Source organism: Lontra canadensis, unplaced genomic scaffold (genome assembly GCF_010015895.1).
Source record: "Lontra canadensis isolate GAN:19392208 unplaced genomic scaffold, GSC_riverotter_1.0 scaffold2, whole genome shotgun sequence".
NCBI lineage: Eukaryota > Metazoa > Chordata > Mammalia > Carnivora > Mustelidae > Lontra > Lontra canadensis.
The window spans coordinates 27,055,142-27,077,469 of record NW_022630996.1 but is presented as its reverse complement, the minus strand read 5'-3'; the positions used below and the strand labels follow the sequence as shown (position 1 = coordinate 27,077,469).

The window sequence follows — 22,328 nt, the reverse complement described above, 5'->3', positions numbered from 1 at the left end:
TCATCAGCAGTGGTCACAAACCACTCTCATGCCGCCTTTGCAAAAAAGTAGAGAATCAGTCATGGTCTGAACTCTTCCTCCTGGGAGTCATTTAAGGAAATCAAAGAACACAAGAATCACACAAGTTTCCATTGTTTTAGAAGAGGAATGAAAATTCTCAGGTATACAAGAGAGACGTGTTTCTGTGACAAGGGTCACACATGGCCGAGGAACAACTTGGGCTCTGAAATAAAAAATGTTCCATTATGAATATTTCTAGTATTCTTAAAGTAATCACAAGATGCAGATCAGTTTACCTACTTTTTTTCTTTTTTAACATAAAGTCTGTTCATAATGACCCTTTCCGATGATTAAAAGTGATCTTTTAAAATTATACATTGTGTAAACTGGAAGCCCCAATTAAAAGGTGGGATGAAAGTATGTCTTTAGTCTTACCCTTGGAATGATTTTTATCAAGACAGTGGCTCTCAAGGAAGAAACTATCTTAAATTATGACATTATGTGATATTATGTAAAAGGAATCCATTGTGCTTGGTCATTTCTTCTAATGATTTTACTAGTATTTTCCTATTGATATATCTTGCATATAAATTCAGTTTTAATGATCTGCATAAAGAACTGAACAATATTACATAGGTACATCTATCTAGTGATTTTAGAGTAATTACTGGTGCATGGAACAGAATATAACCTTTTGGTTATATTCTGCAGTAAAAGGAATAGGTTAGAGAGGTTTTTATGCAAATTAGAAATGCTCTGTGTTGGAATCCTAATTGTACTTTTTATTGTTAGACAAGTCAATACTGCTTTAATACACATTTTATAAGCTTCTTGCTGAAATTGTATATGAAAGGGATTGGTTTCCATAGATGAAAGGCATAATCTTAACAATGAGGCCACATAAGCAGAGTGGTTGAAGTACTGATAAAGGATTTGTTAGCTCCAACATAGAATAAGTCTTATTAGCCTTATTAGTCACCACTGTTTGACCCACTACTAATAACTGTGCGAGTCACATGCATTGCAAACTAGGTTGGAACAGCACCGTGTTTGGCCATTTAGAATAAATGTAATCTAATATGAACAGCATTCAACTGCGAAGAAGTAAGGGCCATATCTTGTCCTTTAGTGTCCTCCTCATTCCCAGGGAATTATTTGATTATTGGAAATCTTAATTTTCAAAAACATTTGATATTTAGGTAATCAAAGTTCAAAAATATCAAATGTAATGTTCAACTTCTCTTTGAAATCAACACAACTTATATGAGAGGAAATAGAAAAATAAGAGGTCATTGATTATAACATCAGAGAAATTTAAGATGATTAAAACATCAAATAGAAGTTCTATTAAATCCAAATCATGTGCATTTATCCTTTGTGTCATTTTCATTTACAATTCATCATGTTTCCCCCTTAATTTAATGATGTGATAGATTAAGAATGGTTGTCATATAAAACTAATATTGCTAGAAAGAAAACTCTATAAATAATAACGTTTAAAAATCCAAAATCATAAAAGAAAAGCCTATGTCCAAGCACTCATCTTTGTATAATAGGGTTGCAGCTGAGCCAGAGTGGATAATGTAGCTGCTCTGAGTCCTACCTACATTCAGGACCTGCTTTTCTAAACCTCTTGCCAATTTTTTCTGCCACAGGTATTTACAATAAATTTATTACTATTTAAGTCAATAATTTGTGTTGCTTTTAGTTAAGAATTCTGACTGAACCATGTATTCCTTAGTTTGCACTGAGAAGAAATATTTGTTTATCAAAGATGTATATAGACTAATAAAATTATCATCTGAAATACAGATAAAACATAATCAAACAAAGAGAAAACCATAAACCAGCATAGAAGATAGTTATTCATGTGATCATGTTATTGGGAGGACTACATCCATTCACTAGGTCATTCACGGAATACTTAATAACATTTACAATGTTCAAAGAACTCTCTTGGGCAACTGGATGTATGGAAGCAAGGTGGGAAGAAGTGCTGAGTTCTAGATATATTTTGAAAACAGAACAAATAGAACTTACTGAAAGACATGATGAGATATAAGAATATGTAAGGTATCAATCATTTGTTTTGGCAATTAGAATTTCTGGCTTGACTATTTGCTGAGATATGAAAGGCTAAAGGGAGAACAGGTTTATGGAGTATGAAGATGAAGAGTTTGGTTTTGAATTTGGTTTCAGATGCCAATCAGAAATCTAAGTGGAAATACTGAGGAAAGAATTGAATGTTTAAGAGTCTGCATTTGCATCCAAGAGCCTGTGGTAAGGCAGAAGAATGGCCCCCCAAAGCTGTCCGTGTCCTACTCCCCAGAACCTATGAATAGCAAAGGCAGATTTAGATTGCTAACCAGGTGACCATAAAATAAGGAGATTATCCTGGATAATTAGGGTTGGCCCGAAAAAATCCCAAAGGTCTGTAAATGTAGAAGTGGGAGGCAGAAGAGTCATTGTCAGAGTGACATGATGTGAGAAAGACTTCAGAGGCCATCGCTGGCTCTCAAGATGGAGGGAGGGGCTACAAGCCAAGGAATGCAGAGGCCTTTTGAAAAGGTGAGGAAAGAGGTTTGTCCCTAGAGCCTCCCAAAAGGAACGGAGGCTGCAGGCCTCTTGATTTTAGCTCAGGAGACCCATCGTAGACTTCCGTCCTCCAGAGCACTAAGATAATTCTGTGTTGTTTTAAGGCACTAAATTTGTGGTAAGTCAGACATCATGACAGCCTTGGATGTCTCCACATTAACAATGGATGAAAGGAATAACAACAGCAACAGCAGCAATGCCTCCTTCCTGAGGCTACAGATTGGAGTCAAAGGACCAAGTCTCCAGGAGGCAATTTCAAGGAAAATAAAAAGGAACGTATACATTACTGTATAAACGGCAAGTTAAACTTATCAATTAACCTATCAATTACCTTAAATGTTTGAGTGAGTTGAGAGATTGACAGTTTTGGGGGAAAGCTGGAGCTGTCAAATTAGTGACAAATACACAGAAAACTAAACAACACTGAAACTAAAGAAACAGCAGGAAAATAGGCAGTCATATTTTCAAATTAAGAAAAAGTTGTATAAAAAAGAAAATATGATCATAATATACTTTATAGCTTGAACTTTAGCAATATTTACCTATTGGTAACACTGCAAACACCAATGTGGGATATTAGGAGGATAAAGATGGGGAAAGTATGTTAGCAGTGGAAGACTGTTGTAAAACATCTAAAATAGACCAAAAAGTCTAAAATAATCTAAAATAGTCTAAAATAAACAGAAAGTCAAAAACCAGCAAATTAAATATGTTATTTAATAGTATGAAGGTAACGGCACAAAGAAAGAACTAAAAAAAATTGAAAGTTATTGTCACTGGAGAACAGGAGTGCTATATTTCATACATATTTTAGAACTTTATGATTTTTAAAAACTCTACATCTATTACATTGATAAAAATGAAAATTAAATTTAAAAAAGAAGAAGTGTAAATAGACACTGGGGGTAGGATAAATATTTCCTGGAGATTAGTAGAGATTCAGGGAAAAAGTGGTCTCCATAGGTATGGGCTGGGTCAGCTCTAATCAAAATTACCAGTAGGCAAATTATCTAAAGCATCACAGTGTAACAACATAAAGAAGGTTAAAATCTTTTTTAAAGCTAAGTTATGACACTCAAATGACATGACTAGGATGGGAGAAAATCCTTTTATAATAATACTGTGTTCTTTCTTACAGACATAAAACTAAATTATCTTATAATATATTTTAGGAAAGTTATTTGCTTTTTGCCTAAAAGTGATTGTTCCTTTGTGAAGAACAAGGTCATTTGATCACCTTAGTTTAGGGTAGATGCTGATTCAAAGGAAAGAAAGGCCTTCTCTGGCCATGAGCACTACCTGTAAGATAAAGAAATCAGCCAGCCCCAGAGACCGTCTATAAGAGGAAAGAGAAAGGATGAACAAAGGGAGAAAACTGGAGAATCAGAGGTAAGTTGATGAAAATTAACTCACTGATTCATGAACCGGTCTTAGGAAGCACTGGACTAAATGTAATCTAAAAAGTCTTTCCATGTCTAAAATTTAATGTTATCCAGAGGTTAACACCTACCCTGTGTATGATGTTAATATGGATTACTTGCTGCTACAGGGCAAGATCGAGATTTAACTTAAATGTGTAGAGGGCCAAGAACAGCATGACAGATAGGTAAGATCCCCATGGGATTAATTGTCCAAATTGGGGCATTTTGAGACAGAAAAAAGAGGCGCTACTAATAACTATTAGCTTACATCATGACTGGTCGGGAGCAAATTGAACGTATGGTCACTCGACACAGAGATGACTTCTTATGCTGAGCTAACACTATCTCAGCCACTGGATAGTCAGCATGAAATAAGCAGCTGTGTTGGTTTTTAAAGTGTACCTAATTGATGAACATCTGGTGGCAGGTAGCCAGCCCATTAAAAATCAATTATACTCAACGACTTGCATCTGAGCCATACTGCACCAATCTCCTCACACTCATCAGATCCACATGTTCCTGAATAAACACACACACCACTCAAGCCAGCGCCTTTGAACTTTGTGTGGTTGGAAGTGAATTTCACCAGTGGCTTTCCTCTGACCCACCATGAAGAAAAGAATTCCTGTTGGTCACTCCTGATTGTTGACAGGTCAAGAGACCTGGCAGTAGTTTGAATAAAGCTCTAAATTCAAGGGTGACTAGAGCAGTCACTGCTCTTTGTAACTTTTTAGGTAGCATAATATATAACAGAAATACCGGAAGCTATGAAACAAAATAGTAAGGAGGAGACAGTGACCAGGAACTAGATTTAGGGTATGATCAGGGAATTAAAAATTAGTAGTGAAAGCAGGAGTACAGCTTCAGAAGACGGGGTGGAAAAGCCTCCCACACAAATCTCAGCTCAGAAGTTGGTTTTTATGTTGGGAGTTTCTATCTGTAGCATACACCAGAGAATAATTAATGAACCATCCAGCTTTTTCTTATGAGAGGCATAATCCAAAGAGTTATTACAGCAGGGATTGGTGGATTGCAAAAGAGGATGGACCCAGTGCCTTGAATAACACCCTGGAGCAAAACCAAACTTTCCTCATTAAAGCCATCCTTGGATCATAACTTGAAGAGCATCGGGGATGTCTGGAATGAATCCTGGATCTTCAGCAGGCCATGAGAGCTATCATATAGAGTCCATTTCTACATAAGATAAGATCATTTTAAAAAATAACTTTACATTAATGATCATCCGAGAACTACTTCTGAATACATAGGACTATGGTTGTAACTGGGTCTGGCCATTATCTTTTACCTGCCCAATAGCTAACAGACCAGTAACAATGAAGGGTTTTACGTTTTTTGTAAGTAAGATTTAGGATGAACATGAACACAATTTTATGTAAAGTCATGTAAATGACATAAAAAATAAGATCTCTTATAGATCAACATATAGCTTTAAACATAAATTACATAAAATAAGTGGGTTAATTATCTTAACTTTATACATAAAACACCTTTTTTTCTGCTATTTTACAATATATGATTGTCTCTTTGTAATTACAATTTAATTTTTAAATTTGGAAAGGACCTTAAAGGTCATTTAGTTCATGCCTCTTCATAGTTAAAGTAACCAAGGCCTTGAAGGGGGACCCGGGTCAGCTTTACCTGAGGTCATGCACATTCTACAAGGATATTGGAGACTCGAAGCCAGATCTCCTGGCTCCTGGTCCACTGCTATATTTCTTCAACTGTTCTCTCTTTTTTTTTTTTTTTAATGTAAGGCTTCTATTTCATATGGACATAGTTATGAAGAGCTAAGTCTGATTATGGCATAATATAATTTAAACCCATACTGAATCTTTGGAACTGAAATATAAGCAAACTACACTTGTTAAGCTGTTAACTCTTCCTTCCACAGGCCTTAATAATCCATCATTTGACCTTTGCAATTTTTTTTGATGGTCATGTATACAAATATAACACACACACACACACACATACACACACATATATATAGACTTATGGGCTATGCACATATTGAATATTCATGAGTGTACATACATTTTAAATTTACACTGTAGGGGCACCTGGGTGGCTCAGTTGGGTAAACAGCCAATTCCCAATTTCAGCTCAGGTCATGATCTCAGGGTCAGTCACGAGATGGAGCCCTGCGTCAGGCTCATGTAGCCTGTTAAAGATTCTCTCTCCCTCTCCTTCTGCCCCTCCCTCCCATCTCTCTCTCTCTCACTCTAAAAAATTACATTGTAAAATATAATTTTACATTAGAGTTTAATCTAGAAAAATTAGGTCAGAATTTTCAGTTGTATTCAATACATATTTGAAAACTGTATAAGCTACCATTCATCAAATTTATAATTTAAACTTTTGCTAAACAGCTCAATGTTTCTGTACAGCTTTCAGTTAGTTGCATTTTTTAGCTGTTCTTAAAACTACCTGCTCCCTCATCAGAAGACACCATTTCAGTTTCCCTCCAGCCTTAGAAATAATCATTCAAGCACTTTATTGTGTGGTGTGACTTTTTCTGACAACATCTGTTGCTCTGAAACAGAAAAGTACCCAGAGTGACAAAGAGAGTGTTTTCTACTATTTTACCCATGCTGAAAAAGATGGGCCAGAGAGCTGTACAACCCATAACAATGTGAAAATCTTTATATGAAGTTGTTCACCAGAGACTTGTCAATAGGCTGAGCCATATTGGATCTGGCAGTCTTTCTACTGGGACAGTATTTGCCTTGAAGTACTATCTTTTCTCTTTTTCAATGTCAGCCTGAAGGCTCTTAGACAACATATGTTCATTTCATGTCTTAGAGATATTGCTTCTGGTATTGCAAATGCATTACCACATTGAGCTTTTTTGTAAAACAGATGGTACATATTAAGGTCTCTGTTTCTTGTACGATTTCTGTAACAATGGCCCCGCATTCTTCACGTTGACAAAAGTATCATCAACATCATGCAGTGCGGCCCTAGATTATGTCAGGATGGTAAATGAACACTTCAAACGGAAAGATCAATGACGAAGGTGAAACAAACCCTTAGAGAACTCCAAACTGAAACTGGTCATTTCTTGAAATTGTTCTCTTAGTTAGGAAATATCCTGTTCTACTCTTTCAAGGCCCTCTGTCAAATGGTTTTTCAAGTAGTACAAAAGCATGTATACAGAGTAGTCAACTTTCAGAAATGAGGTTATGAAGTAGACTCCCCTGGCCTCCTGGTTAAGTGAAATCTTAAATTAAACCGCTGTTACAGGATTTTTTAGGGAAGTCATTTAGCACTAACTGGAATCACTCTAAAAAGCCGGGCTATCATCAGGTTTGAAAATCAGGTTTGGGTTTCCCTAAATAAGCTTATGGCATTAGCTACTATTTATAATTTATTTGGAATATTCTATTTAGTTCACTGAAGGGAAGAACTGAATTGAAAAAATTGAACGCAATTTTTGGATTCGGCAAATCTGTGAATTTGGAGATTTACATTCCTATCTCCCACATGCCTTTGTCTACAAACGGGTTGCTAATCTATGTCTCTTAGATGGATACCAATGTTCACAATGTTTCTGGTTTTCTCTATGGAAAGACCTTAAAATAAATACATTTACTTGTATAATGCTCTCATTTTGTGTTAATTTTGTTTTGTGTATTGGTTTTGATAAGAGTTTTTAACTGAAAAGCCCACACAGTTGAACACAACTGAACCACACACAATTAAAGAACCAGGACCTACTTATCAAATCCCTATTATATGGCAGGCAGTTTTCTAAATACTAGAATAAAATAGAGAGAGAGAGAGAGAGTGGGAGAATTCCTGTCCTTCTGGAGCTTATATTCTAGGAAGTCAGTAGATAAACTTTTATATTTATTATCTTCTTAGAAATTAGTGCAAGCTACAGAGAAGAGGAGGAACTATTTTTCTTTCACAAGAGAAGATAAAAATAACTTGTCTGCTTTTTCAATACAAACATTTGACACACAATTATGCAAGTGATAGGAAGAGTCTAAGACCACATGAGTGTCCGCTGACCTTATACTGTTCCTGGACCTTGGCTACTTGGTAAGAGAGGTTTTGACTTCTTTCAGCCAATTCTAACCTTTTTACAAAAATAAAACATTCTGACAAAGGGAATTTTTATTGGAGGGCTTGGGGCTTCAGTGCCCTTGCAAACCACAAGCAATTTTAGGGCTCTGTGAATATGGTTGTCATCAACAAACAATCTTTAAGTGCAAAATATTCTGTTAGACCAAGAGAAAACAGTGAGATAAGATTCTATTTAAAAAGGTCAAAAAAATAAATAAAAAAATAAAAAGGTCAAGCCATGGGATGCCTGGGTGGCTCAGTCAATTGAGCCTCTGCCTTTGGGCTCAGGTGGTGATCCCAGGGTCCTGGGATTGAGTCCCACATCGGGGTCCTTGCCCAGTGGGGAGCCTGCTTCTCCCTTCCCCTGCCATTCTCCCTGCCTGTGTTCTCTCTTTCTCTGACAAATAAATAAAAAATAAAAAGCTCAAATCTAATAATAAAGCAGGATGTACACATGGAAGTTGAATGATAGAACAAGATAGTAAGTGCTAAGATAATTTAAATGATATAAAAATGTAAGCACTACAAATTGAGAAGAAGTAATGATTACCAAAGAGTTATACTCAAAAAGACTTCTTCAAAGAAATGAGAATGAAGCTGGACCTTGAACTTATGAATGGCATGGCCAGCAGTCTCTTGTCTTCCCGTTTCATGTGAGTGTCTTGTTTGAAGGCAAGTTACATGGGATACCACTATAGTAAATTAAAAGCACTCAGGAAGTCTACATATTTGAACACAGGCATGAAGAGCAGAGAAAGAAAATTTGAATGCAGAATGCAACTTTACTCTGGAGAAGACAAATTTCTTCTCCTTCACCATGGAATTTCGGTCCAGTATAATTAACCTGCCATCAGGTCCTAATGCACACATACAACGCCACAACTGGTGTCTAGGATTAGACATTATGGATAAACTGTGCATTGTACGTTCTCCACAATCAAGTCATCCTTGGTGCAGACACCCATATTGTTGAGCCTACGTCTAACTTTTATTTGGCCTCCTTATGATACTGTTCATGAGCTCATTGAGTCAACTCCCCAGATAAAGGAGGTGGTCAATATCCAAATAGTCTTAGGGATCCTTCTAGTAAGAATTCTTATATAATGATAATATAAATAGTACAATGTGGCACCAGTAGCTCTGGAGGAAAAGAAAAGCAACAGAGAGGACCCCAAAATACCCAAAGACATTTATTAGAAAGGGTGGTAAGCCCTTTTGAAAAAGCAGCTGCAAATGGAGAGAAGTTTGCACACTTAATGCAGTGAAAACACGGGATTCATCTCAAGGTGAGCAGGCTGAAGCAAGCATGGAAATACTTGAAACCAAAACAAAGCAAAACAAAACCAAGACAAAAACCTGAGTTCTTTTCCTAGACACACACGCACAGATAACAAAATAAATTACCGAGGCTTGGATGTAAAGTAAGCAAGAGGGGACGAATAACAGCGAAATAAAGACAAGGTCCAGATAAAAAAGGAAGAAGGACAGCAGGGAAAGCAAATCTCAGAAAGTGTTTTGATCTTTCTGCAAAAACTACCAAAGCAGGATCTCTAGAGTCAGTTCTTCTAGAGAAAATAGAAAAACTATCCTGGCCACTCCTTCTTAAAAGTTTAAGTAAACGAATTTTATGTAAGAATGTGCAATATAAAAGGAATCCCACACAACATTGGAAGAAATGAGAACAAAGAGAATAGCATCCTCTCGGATAATAAAATCACGCCACAAAAACCTGTCTGCCAAATGGATACAAAAAGTAACCAAATACGTCAAAATGAGCTCAACAAAAATAAATAGAAGACAGGAAAGAGCACCATAAATAAGAATTAGAAACACTCAGCCAGAAGGAAGTCTATAGAAAAAATAAAATAAAAAGTCATTTCACAAAGAAAAGTTAAATGAAAAGAAACACAAACTTGAATAAACAGGCAAAACTAAACTACATAATTCAGGGAGGCATACAAATTTAAGAATAATAACAAAGAAAGCAAGAAAATTATTACTACAAAAGTCAGAATGGTGGGTAAGGAGGATATTGTGATCCCATCTCTTGATCTAGCTAATAATCACAAGGCTTATTACTCATTCAACTATACATTCACGCTTTTCCCCTATGTATAGAGTATATTTCACAATTTTTAAATGTTTGAAGCATTTAAAAGTTACAGTATATCATAACCTAAGTGCAAATAAACTCAATGATGTTCCAATTTTTCTTATGATGATTACATTAATCTTTCATATACAATATCTTTTCATATAATATCCTTTATATTTTTTAATATTATTTTTTTCTCTTTTTGTGGATGTCCCCATTATTGATACTATAAAGCAGGCTGATGAATTATCAAGTGTTAGATGCCGACATTTTTTTAGGCCTTCGAGACACAGCCATGAATGAGTCCTCTGAGCTCCTCACCCTCAAGGAACTGACAGTCTAATTTAACTTCCCTAAATCTAAATATGTCATCATAATCCCTTTAATACCACATGTTGGATAGGATTGCCCTAAGAATTAAATATCTGGCTTAATGCCTGGCACCAGCAACTGTTCAGTAGAATTTAGTTCCATTCCCCATTCCCAAGAAGGAATAGCAGATTTTATAGTTCTAGTTCCATCGCAGGGGAAAAAAACAAAAAAAAAATAAATAAATAAATAAAAAACAAAACCATGAAACTGTGTATTTCCATGTATATCAAACTATATTCTTCATTCCACTCATAGCTTTTATCAGTCCAAGCTACAAATGAAAACTTAAAACAAGATCAGAAAACCAGGGCTCGAGGCACCTGGGTGGCTCAGTGGGTTAAGCCTCTGCTTTCTGTTCAGCTCATGGTCTCAGGGTCCTGGGATCAAGCCCTGCATCAGGCTCTCTGCTCACTGGGAGCCTGCTTCCCCCTCTCTCTCTGCCTGCCTCTCTGCCTACTTGTGATCTCTCTTTGTCAAAGGAATAAATAAAATCTTTAAAAAAGAAAAGAAAAGAAAAGAGAAAAGAAAACCAGGGTCAGGGGCCAAATATGGCCCATCTTTTGTCTATGTAAATAAATTTTATTAGGAAACACATACACACACACAAGAGTGAATCAATAATAGATATATTAAGCAAAATGGAAGGTGAAAAAGAATAATTTTAGAACCCAAAGAAAGGACATGAGGTACTGTGGCAATGGTGGCCTACAAAGGTGAATCCATTTAGCTGAATATAATTCTCAGAAAGAACTAATCCAAGGTGTTGAAATAGACTGAAGATATAAAACAGATCACCAAGCATAATTCTGGAAAAATGCTTTGTCTTTGGGTAAGAACAGCAGTAACCCATGGTGCTTCTGTCTGCGGGTACTACGGTCCTTCTCTTCCCCCTCTTCTGGCTTTGCCACATACACATACACACCCTCAAACTTAGGTGCTCAAGATCAATAGCTTAGTACACAACCAACAGCTGTCCTGTCAGAGAGGACAAAGTTGATTTGGAGCAGGAGATTAAAACTTCTAGCTTTGTCAGATAAATGTGGCAATTATGGTAAGGAACAAATTCCCACAGAAAAGAAATGGGAAAATCCACAGTTGGCATGAGAGGCCAACCAGCCAGAATTGAAGGAAGATCCTAGAAGTATACAGAGCTTGGTTAAGTTCCACACACATCTCTGACTGACTAGGAAACTGAACATCTACAGAGGAGACTCAGGGGAATGCAGAAGAAATTAAAAGGCAAGAAAGAGATGTGAGGACTGGATGAACATTGAATGTACTCTCCAACTCACACACAAATCGATCACAGAAGGTGGGAGCTTTATGAACTTGAAACATTTTAACACAACCTCTGCCCACATCATTGACTGCCTCATAAGCCATGTAGTTACAGGAGGAAGCCAGGGAAATCAGAATAAAAGAATGGAGCAGACATATTAGCACTTAAAAATAACAGGAAAAAGATTTCTAGAGTAAGACAAGTTACCAAAACAAACAAAACAAAACATCTTCCTAAATCAAAAAGCCACATACAAAAAGTTGCTAGAAAAATAAATTAAAATTTGGGGTTACTAAAATAGATTGTCTACAATGTTTAGATTTCAACCAAAAATTCGGAGAAATCCAAAGAGCCAGCAATTTGTTACCCATACACTCTTCATTAGAAACCATTTGCAACTGATCTTAGATTTTGCAGTTAGCAAAGACTTCGAAGAAGCTAGGTATTTGTGGAACATCTTATAGGTGAATGATTCTTTGATTCTTGCGTTATTTACAAATGACTTGTATATTTCATATATTTGGAGGATTTCCCAACTTTTTTTTTTCTTGATTTCTTAATTTAATTCTGATTTACTAGGATATTTTTCTTTGTATTATCTCTCTCCTTTTTAATTTCTCATGGCTTGTTTTATGCTGTAGCATAATGTGATGGTCTTAAACAGTTGATTACTGTTCAGCTATATAAATTTACTAAAAATTAAAGTGGATGAACTTTATGGTATGTAAATTATATCCCACTAAATAGGTTTAAAATGATATCAAAGAGATAGCAAATTTTAAGAGACAGCCACAGATATATAATATAGGAAAAGACAATGAAATATATGTATCATAGGTGTCCTCAAAGAAGAAAACCAAAGCAATGGAATGGAACAATTACTGAAATGGGTAGCTCAAAAATACCTCTTGAAATTAAAAAAATATATATTGAAAGCACGCACTGAAAGAGCACAATGTATATCTAGAAGAATTTACACAGAACAACCAACACCAAGACATATTTTGTAAGTCCAATTATCATTGTATAAAATAAGATCAACAAAGCAGATAGTCTCCTAGTTCACCTGATAATGAAGGGCAAAAGGGAGAAAACACAAAAATTAAAAATCATAAATGGAAGATATCTAAAGAATTTTTAAAAATCACAAAGTAAAGATCTATTTGATTTATCTCTCTGTATATATGCTTTAAATCTAAAAGAAATTAATTTTTAAAGGAATCCTGTACTCACAAAACTGACCTCAGTAAAGACAAAAAGTCTAAACAGGTCAATCACCACAGAAAAAGTAGAGAAAATCATAAAGACCTCACTCTAATTCCCCACCCCTAACTCACACAGTAGATCAAGCCCAATATTCACTTTAGTTACTCTCCCAAACATTTATGTCTTAGATGATTTCTGTGTTACTTGAACTATTTCAGAGTATGGAACATGAGGGAAACTTCCAACTTCATTTTTCTCTATTAAGCACCACTATATTGCTTTGGAGGACTACATTTCAGGTTTTTATTTATTTATTTTTTTTAATTTATGACTCTAACACCTTTAGTGAGGCTATAATTTTTATACCATAAAATCGGTCTTCATTTTAAATGTACAAATGAACAATTTTTAGTATATTGCCAACTTGTGCTATCATCATCACTACAATCTACTCTTTGAACATTTCCATCACTCCAGTAAGATCCCCTTCCCATTTATAGATAATCTTCATTCTGACTTCTAGCCCTAGGCACCCACTAATTTACTTTCCAGCTCTAGAGATTTGACTTTATTAGACATTTCATAAAATTAATTCATACAATATGTTGTCTTTTGTGTCTGCCTTCTTTGATTTAGCATACTGTTTTTCAGGTTCATCCACATTCTAGTATATATCAGCATTTCCCTTTTGTCAATTTAATTTTCAAAAGGAAGTATGATAGGGGTTCCAAAATATGACAAAAAAATTAACCAAAAAATAAAGCTACAGATCAACCACACTTTTAAATATCAAAGTGAAAATCTCTAATGAAATACTTGCAAACAGGATCCCACCATCTTATTAATAGAGCTCAAGAGAAAGTCTATATGATTATTTTCCTGGATACAGAATAACATTTGCAAAAATGTAACTCCATTTATTTAAAACACTGGACAAAATTGGAGCTGATGGATACTTTCTTAATATGATAAAATGTATATGCTTTAACCCAAAAGCCAGCCCTTAAAGTGAAGATAGAGGTTTTCCAAGTAAAGCCGGGAATAAGACAAAGATGCCTACTGTGTTAATATTAATATATTATTATTTTAGGGGTTATCAGCCAAAGCATTCAGAATTGTAGAGATTGGAACTGGCATACCTTTTCAAATGACATGATTATATGTCTATAAAACTGAAAGGAATCATAGAAAAACCACTGAAAACAGTAAGAAAATTTAATGAATTTCAGGTGCATTCATTTCTATTGCTGCTGGAACAAATTACCAAAACATAGTAGCTTAAAACAATGAAAATGTATTACCTTAGAGTTCTCAGTCTAAGTTAGAATAAAGGTGTTGGCAGGACTACACCTTTTCTGGAGGCTCTAGGGGAAATTTTGCTTCCTTACTTTTTCCAGCTTCTGGAAGCCATAATCATTTCCCTTTGTGTGGCCCCTTTTATCTTTGAAACCAGAGATAGCAAATCAAGTCTTTCTCACATCAGATCTCTGTAAACAATGATTCTCCTACATCCCTGCCTCCCACTTAGGTTTTTGTTGGATTCTTGTAATTACATTGGCCCCACCTATATAACTAGGATGAGCTCCCTCTGTTAAGGTCAGTTGATTAGCACCCTTAATTCCACCTGCAACCTTAATTCCCCTTTCCATTCAACCTAACATATTCAGATTCTGAGGATCAGAATGAACAATTCTAGGGGTGGGATGGGGAACTTGACTCTGCTTACCCAAGGAGGTTATAAAATTAACTTCCCAAAATCAAAAGTATTCATATATAAAAACCAAAAGAGGAAAATAAAAGATGTGGAAGGGGGAGGGGGGAGGAAATAATGGAGGAAAAGACTCCATTTATCATAGCAAAGAGAAAAAAAAATACATGAACATAGATTTAACAAGAAATACACTAAATATTTATAGGAAACTAGAAAACATTCATAAAAACACAAAAGTAGACTTGGAATAAATGGGAAAATATATCATGTATTCAGATAGGAATGTTCAATGTAAAAGTGGCAGTTCTTAATTTATATACTATACTTAGTGCAACCTCAATAAAAAAAAAATTACCACTATGTTTCTGTCTGGATCTAGAGAATATAATTATATGGCGCAATCTGATGACTTAACAAACAAAGGTAGTCTTAAAAACTTGGGAAATGAAGAGCAATAAAAACATACCATAGGGGCGCCTGGGTGGCTCAGTGGGTTGAGCCTCTGCCTTCGGCTTGGGTCGTGATCTCAGGGTCTTGGGATGGAGCCCCATTGGGCTCTCTGCTCCGCGGGGAGCCTGCTTCCTCCTCTCTCTCTGCCTGCCTCTCTGCCTACTTGTGATCTCTCTGTCAAATAAATAAATAAAATCTTAAAAAAAAAAAACCATAAAGCCTATGCAATGAAAATTGTATGACATGGTCTCATGAATAGATGGAATATATTACTTATCTATTACTATGTAACAAATTTCCCCAAGTTGATGAGCTTGAAACAGCATATATTTATTACCTCACTCATATTCTCAGTGTCAGGAATCTAGCTGGGGCTTAGCTGGGTAGTTCCAACTCAGGGTCTATCATGGGGCTGTAGCCAAGCAGTTGGCTAGGGATGTAGTCATCAGAAGTTGAGCCATGTAGCCACACAACACAGCAGCTGGTTTCTCCCAGGTTGAGTGACGAGAGAACATGAAAGAGAGAGAGAGACAGAAAGAGACAGAACACAAACTCAAGATGGAAGCCACAGCCTCTTCTATCATCTAATCTTCAAAGTGACATATCATCATTCTTGCCACAAACCATCGTTTAGAAGTAAGTCACTATGTCTGATCCTCACTCAAGGGCAGGGAAATTAAGTTCCACTTCTTGGAATGGGGATAGAGTATCAAAAAACTTGTGGTCATATTTTTTTTTAAACTACCATGAATATAGATGAAATAGTTCAGAAATAAACACAACTGCATGCATGAGTGAATTTAATATATAATAAATAGATACCATATAAATAAGATATATATTATATAATAATTTGACCTCTCAAATTGGTGTAAAGGAAATGGAAACTGGATAGCTATGTATCCATTGATCCCTCTTGTAGGAATCTATCCCAAAGATATACTGACAAAAATATGAAAATACATATGCATAGTATTATTTATAGTATAAAAAGGAAACAACTTAAATGCCTCTTACTAGGTAAATGAAAATGGATTGAACTTTCTATGGCAGTTTCATACAAGAGAAGATTGGACAGCCATAAAAAAGTATAAAGAATCTCTGTATTCTACCAAGAAGTGATCGGTAAAAATATTAAGTGATTACAAGCAAGGTGGAGGAAAGTGTGTATAGTATGCAATTATGTTATCTAACAAAGGGGGTATACAAATATTTGTGTTTTGGGTGTCACACACACACACAAAAAAAGGATAACTTATGAAATTTGGTCACCTGAAGTAAAATAGGGCAAAAGAGACAGTGTTAAAAGTTTGTCTTCTTTGAATGTACCTGCATATGTTGGTTTAATTTTGTAATTGTTTAATACATTAGTAAAAATGTAGTATAAGTATAAAATAAAGTCTAAAATTAGTACAAAATTTAAGTGAAAAAATAATTCTTAACTATTGAAAAGAATAGGAAAATCTTTAATGTATCCCAAGTTGCTAGAATAACTACACAAAAGAGAAACTATGATAAGTGACTTTAAAACCCAGTGATTTGACTGTATATCCTTAGCGGGATATTTGGAACTGCAACAAATTCTTAAACTGTTTTCAGTAACCATATAATGGGTCATAACATTTATACTGGCATTCTGAGACTGTTGTGTCCATAAGACAATATTTTAATTCTGTTATTCTGGATCTCATCAAGAACCAGGCTTCTTGAGTAATAAGAAAGTAGGTATAGATAGATACAAGATCAAAGAAATTTTTTAAATTCCTGATGTTCTGAATTTGAATTGAAAAATCAATATGAAGCCATGATATATTTTACCTTAAAAATAAAAGAAGCAGTACACTAAATCAGGGGCCATTATACTAAGGAATGTGAGTTAAAATATAGATGGGCAAATCACTGAGGCCAGTGGCTTGGAGACAGGAATCAAAAAACTTTATATTTAGACAAGATGTTTGGCTTTGCTTATTATCCAATGTACTTGATAGAAAGTAAATAGACTGGAAATCTTAGTAGTAAAGAGAATTAGGAGAGCCTGAGTGGCTCAGTCAGTTAAGCATCCAGCTCTGTGTGTCAGCTCAGTCACCATCTCAGGGTGGTGGGATCAAGACCAGAATCAAGCTCGGCACTCGGTAAGGAGTCTGCTTGAGATTCTCTCTCTCTCCCTCTGTCCCTCCCCCACCTCTCTCTCTCTCTCAAATAATAAATAAATAAATCTTTTAAAAAAATAGTAGAGAATCCTATTAAGAATAGACTGCAATTCCAAGTTTAAAGTAATTCCTAGGCCACCAAACCTGCCCCAACACTAAACTTCCCGCTAAAGCTGTGCCGCCTCAAAGGAGGACTCACTTTAGGTGAGGCCGAGGAATTCAATAAACACACCTCCCAGAGGCAGATATAAAGGCTGTGAGATTAGATAAGGGGCTCATTCCTTTGCCAGAGTATGGAGGCTTCATTAGCACATGGGGATCCTTTTAAGTAAAATTTACAAACTCTAAATGGTCAATCTCCAACCCAATGTTTACGATCCTTACCATAAGAGCAATATAGAATACTTGACTATTCCTTATAGGAGAAACAACTATTTATCTATGAAGGGAAGCATATAGTGAAAATAAGAAAGCCCATGTTTCTCAGGAAATCAGAGAAACAATCCTCAACCACACAATAGAATTTATATGGTTCTGCCTGTGTTGCTGGATCAGAAACAAACAGGAAAAACTAAAAGACAAAATGAGTAATTATATAAAAAGTAGGTTGTGTACAGAGCTATTTTCAGTGTTTGAAGACAAAAATATGAACTTGGGGAACAAAGAGTAGAGCCCAAATTCCCACAGATTCTTTTTTTTTCACATTGGCCAGTATTTAACTTCAAGACAAATTATATTTGAAAAACAATATTTATTCAAACATTTGAATATTCACGCTTTAAATTTTTTACTGTCTCTGGGATTTTCTAAAGGATTCCAGATAACTTATTTTTATGTGTTTAAAATGCAAACCAAAATACACATTAATATTGCTAATGAAATTTGGGAATCCTACATTTATGTAATTAAAGCTCCACAGGTCCTAAATCCTCAATTCAAAACCACCTCCTTTCCAAATCTAGGTTATGTCTCCTGACATGAATCAATTGCCCTGTAACTCCCTAGATTACACAAAACCTTGTTTACCTAAATGTTTTGCTGTCCCAAAACATTTCTGATAAATAGTGTTATACAGTCGATATGCACCTTGAGTTACATGCATTATGAATCAGAATCATTTCCTGCACACCTGTCACCTTGACATTACTTGACTGCAGTCAACATTCATTGGAAATGCAAATAATTGTAAAAGACTTGATTGTGCAGCTAGTTTTTTATCTATCACAGGTTCTGTCACCCATGAATATAGGAGAGTTTTTACTTGGAGTTATATATTCTATAGGCTTGAACCAATCTGAAACTGGGATCCCTTAAAAAGTTCTATATTTGATGAACTACATGAAAAGACTTATTCTGTATTTTTCCTTCTCTTAGCTATGAAAGAGGGTTTTTCTTTGTTTTGTTTCATTTTTTTCTTGTAGTGAGGATGCTGTCATTGTCATTACACCTAAAGAACAGTTGGTCAATAACAAAATTATGTAACTGAATTGTCACTAAGAAATTTTTAAAAATATCTCCACACTCTCAAAAAATATATGAGAATTTTAATTAATGGAAGAACAGGATCTGAGTACCTGTAAGCCAAATCTTCACTTCAAAGAGATACTATAGTCAATACAACATTTGCAAGATATTGTTTTTCATTATTTACAGCACTAGAGATTTAAAATAAGGGATTCATAATGGTCTGGGGAGATTTAACCAGGTTCTTCTTCAACTGAGAACAAGCTAAATAAATGTACACTCTTTCCTACAAATATTATTTTTTTAAAGAGTCTTCTCCATTTCTGTAACCAAGGAAGCTAGTCCACTTTACTCAGGACAGGCAGTGAGATATATTTTCTAACAAAAGAAATAAAAATAGACATTTAATCCCTAAATCATGAGGGAGTCTTGTTTATTAAGAGTAATGCACTTAATCATACTAGAAAACTAAAAAAATGTTTATAAGCAACATGACAAATTTAAGTCAAATACATAGTTTTTAATGAAATGAAACACTCCTTCTTATATTTATCAATTTGGAAAACATTTACTGATTACTGCAGCTGGTTACTCACCTATATCAATCAAAGTTCCAGTAGGAGATATATATTTATTTATCTGATCAACAAGTTAGTTTATGAGATTGTCCAGGGCTGGGTAGAAAAATTCAAATCTGTTAAGATAGGCAGCCAGGAAGAGCAGGCCAAAACTCTTGGGTAGAAGCAGCCCATAGGGGGAAACTTCTTCAGGTCTGCTATTAAGGCCCTTAAACTGATCAGATCAATCCCACCCAGATTCTCCAGGATGATTTCCTTTAGATAAAAAGTCAACTGATTGCAGATATTAATCACACCTTCGAAATACCCTCATGGCTACCCCTAGATTCCTGTTTAATTGAATAACTGAATACTTAACAGCCTAGCATATAAAAATGAAAAAATATGATCTGTGATATGAAGAAACTCAGAGTTTATTAGAAGGAAAAGTTTTTTTTTAAAGATTTATTTATTTATTTGAGAAAGTGTGAGCACACATGCATGGGGGGAGGGGGAGAGGGAGAGGGAGGGAATCTGAGGCTGAGCATGGAGCCTGACATAGGGCTCAGTCCCATGACCCTGACATCATGACCTGACCAGAAATCAAGAGTCAGATGCTTAACCGACTGGGCCACCAAGGTGTCCCAGTAGGAAAACTTATTTGTGTTCTACATTCATATGAGGGTTGGAATGAACACATTTTAGATTAATACAAAAATTTCTAAAATTTGTATGAATTCTATGTTGTATTGAAACATAAAAGAAACATGATGTGAAAAACTCAGCTTGTCTATTTATGCATAAGAACCACTGGAGATCAGAGAACAATGAACTAAACAAGGAATTCAGAGTACCTGGCTCTACTTCCCTATTGGCCATTAGATCATCCTTTGATTTTGAGTATTCCCTTAAGCCCTCTGACCCTCAATTTATCTGTTAAAACTAAAACTGGTTCACAATCAAGGGTCTACACTCTAACTCAAATTCCTTTTGTGGACAGGTAGGACACAGGAACAGGCCATGCAAATTGGGTTTATGAAAATAGAGAGTATTTTAACAAATTTTCCAATGAACCACATTGGGGGAATCAAGTTACCAGTGTGCTATGTGTGCATCTCATGTTCTCTCAAGTTGTTTGATCTTATTTTATAAAATAGAGATTTTCAAAATTATGCCTGCATTTATAAACATAGACAAAAATCTATATCCATGCCAATTTTATTACCCAGTGGGGGGCAGGTAGGATTACAGAGAGGAGCATCTCTGTTTGTTTACAGCAAATTGGTAGTATTTTGTAACTAAAAAGTACTTTTTAATTTTGTAATTAAAATGTAGAAGTGAGAAAAAAGAGGAACGCATTGAGTAATCTTAAAAAAATTGAATTCTGTGAAGATGGAGTTCAAATGTGATGGTTTGTTATATTTATTAAACAGCGCACATAATGATGAATTTATGTGTTAATGACCTAATGCCTCTTCCGGAAAACTTAAATAAAGATATTTCTAACAAAGGAAATCTTTGTTGTGGCTCCTAGGTGCCCAGCTGAGGTGCAGCGGACAGTCCTATGTGCTGGGAAGGCTCAGGCAGAGGATTCTCCTGATGTGCATGTGCAGGGAAAGCCATTCTGAAGCAAGAGAACCATTGCTTATGAACCACAGATTATCTGGGATTCCTCAAGCAGCAGCAAGCAGCTACAGATCTCACCTATGATCTTTATTGAAATTAAATTTTTGTGGTCTCATCTCATACAATCCTTTTCCCAAAACCAATTTACATAATTTGGTATAATTTGAAATGATTGACACAGGTTGCTAATTGTTGGGGTAGAAACTAGACCCTCATAGTAGCTAAGTCTCGAAGGCAAAGGTTAGAATCTAGCAACTGGTAGTGTGGGTCGAATTGATATGAGTTTAATAATCTGTAAACTATGCAAGAAAATGTAATTGTCCTACATTACAAGGGTGGTCCTTCCACTGCACAGTTTATTCAAATGTATAATCTAAATAATTGAGTACCTCTGCCTACAATAGAGCATTTCCTCATATGCAAACACCATTTAAAAGACAGTTAAATCCAAACAGATGGATAAAAGATGCCAGAACATAATTGGTTTGCTTTTGATTATTTCATTGATACCAATTTACTTAAAGAGTAAGCCTGGACAAGTAGGATTTATTGTCACAGAATATTCAGTTTGACAGAAGTTAAGGGATTCAGTAATCCACTTTCAGCCTCCCCTCCTGAAAGCTTGGGGAGAACCAAATGACTGGCTTTGTCTTTGCTTGGAGCTAACAATACAAACTGATAAAACTAAAGTCTATCTTCTATTGTTACTTGAGATCTCCTTAAGGGTTTCTTGGTTTCGTAGTAGGTACCAACCTACCACAAATTCTTCTGAATAGCTGGAGATTATCAATTATAAAAACATGAGAAGTGACTATTGATGATTATTTTTAAAAAGCTGCTATACTTCCCAGACTTAGTTAAATCACTGTATTTTAAGAGATCCTGGATGTTTTCTTTAAGTGTCCTAAGTAAAACCTGAAATTTGAATTTGAAGGAGTGTAACAGTGAAATCTCTCTCTCTCTCTTATCAACACACACACACACACACACACACACACAGATGTAGGAAAAAGAATGAAATCATCTCCATTTTATAAATAAGAAAGTTGGACTCAAGGCATTGGGTAGTTCAAAGGTGCAGAGTTAACAAATGGTGAAGCCTAGATTTGAATCTACTTTGTTTCATTGTGAAATCTGTGTGCTCTTTTTAAAGCAATGCTGCCAGCACTTGCCCTGAAGCTTCTTAAAGTCTTCTGAAATAGCTCTGTGTCTTATAGATGAAGATTTTAATTGGTTTTGATTTTAATTTTTTGGTTAGCAAACTAGCCCAAAGGGTTAAACGTAACTATTATTTTTTTAAATAGCTTTAAATC

The 22,328-nt window shown here is 35.4% G+C and overlaps 1 long non-coding RNA gene across 1 annotated transcript in view; it reads left to right on the top strand.

The window, feature by feature from the left end:
• LOC116872384 overlaps window positions 1-21,083 on the top strand; it is a 51,319-nt gene extending 30,236 nt beyond the window's left edge. The window contains exons 4-5 of the long non-coding RNA XR_004383631.1: window positions 3,843-3,984; window positions 20,924-21,083. This is a non-coding gene — a long non-coding RNA (uncharacterized LOC116872384). The remainder of the gene's footprint in view (window positions 1-3,842; window positions 3,985-20,923) is intronic.
• Window positions 21,084-22,328: the final 1,245 nt, after the last annotated feature.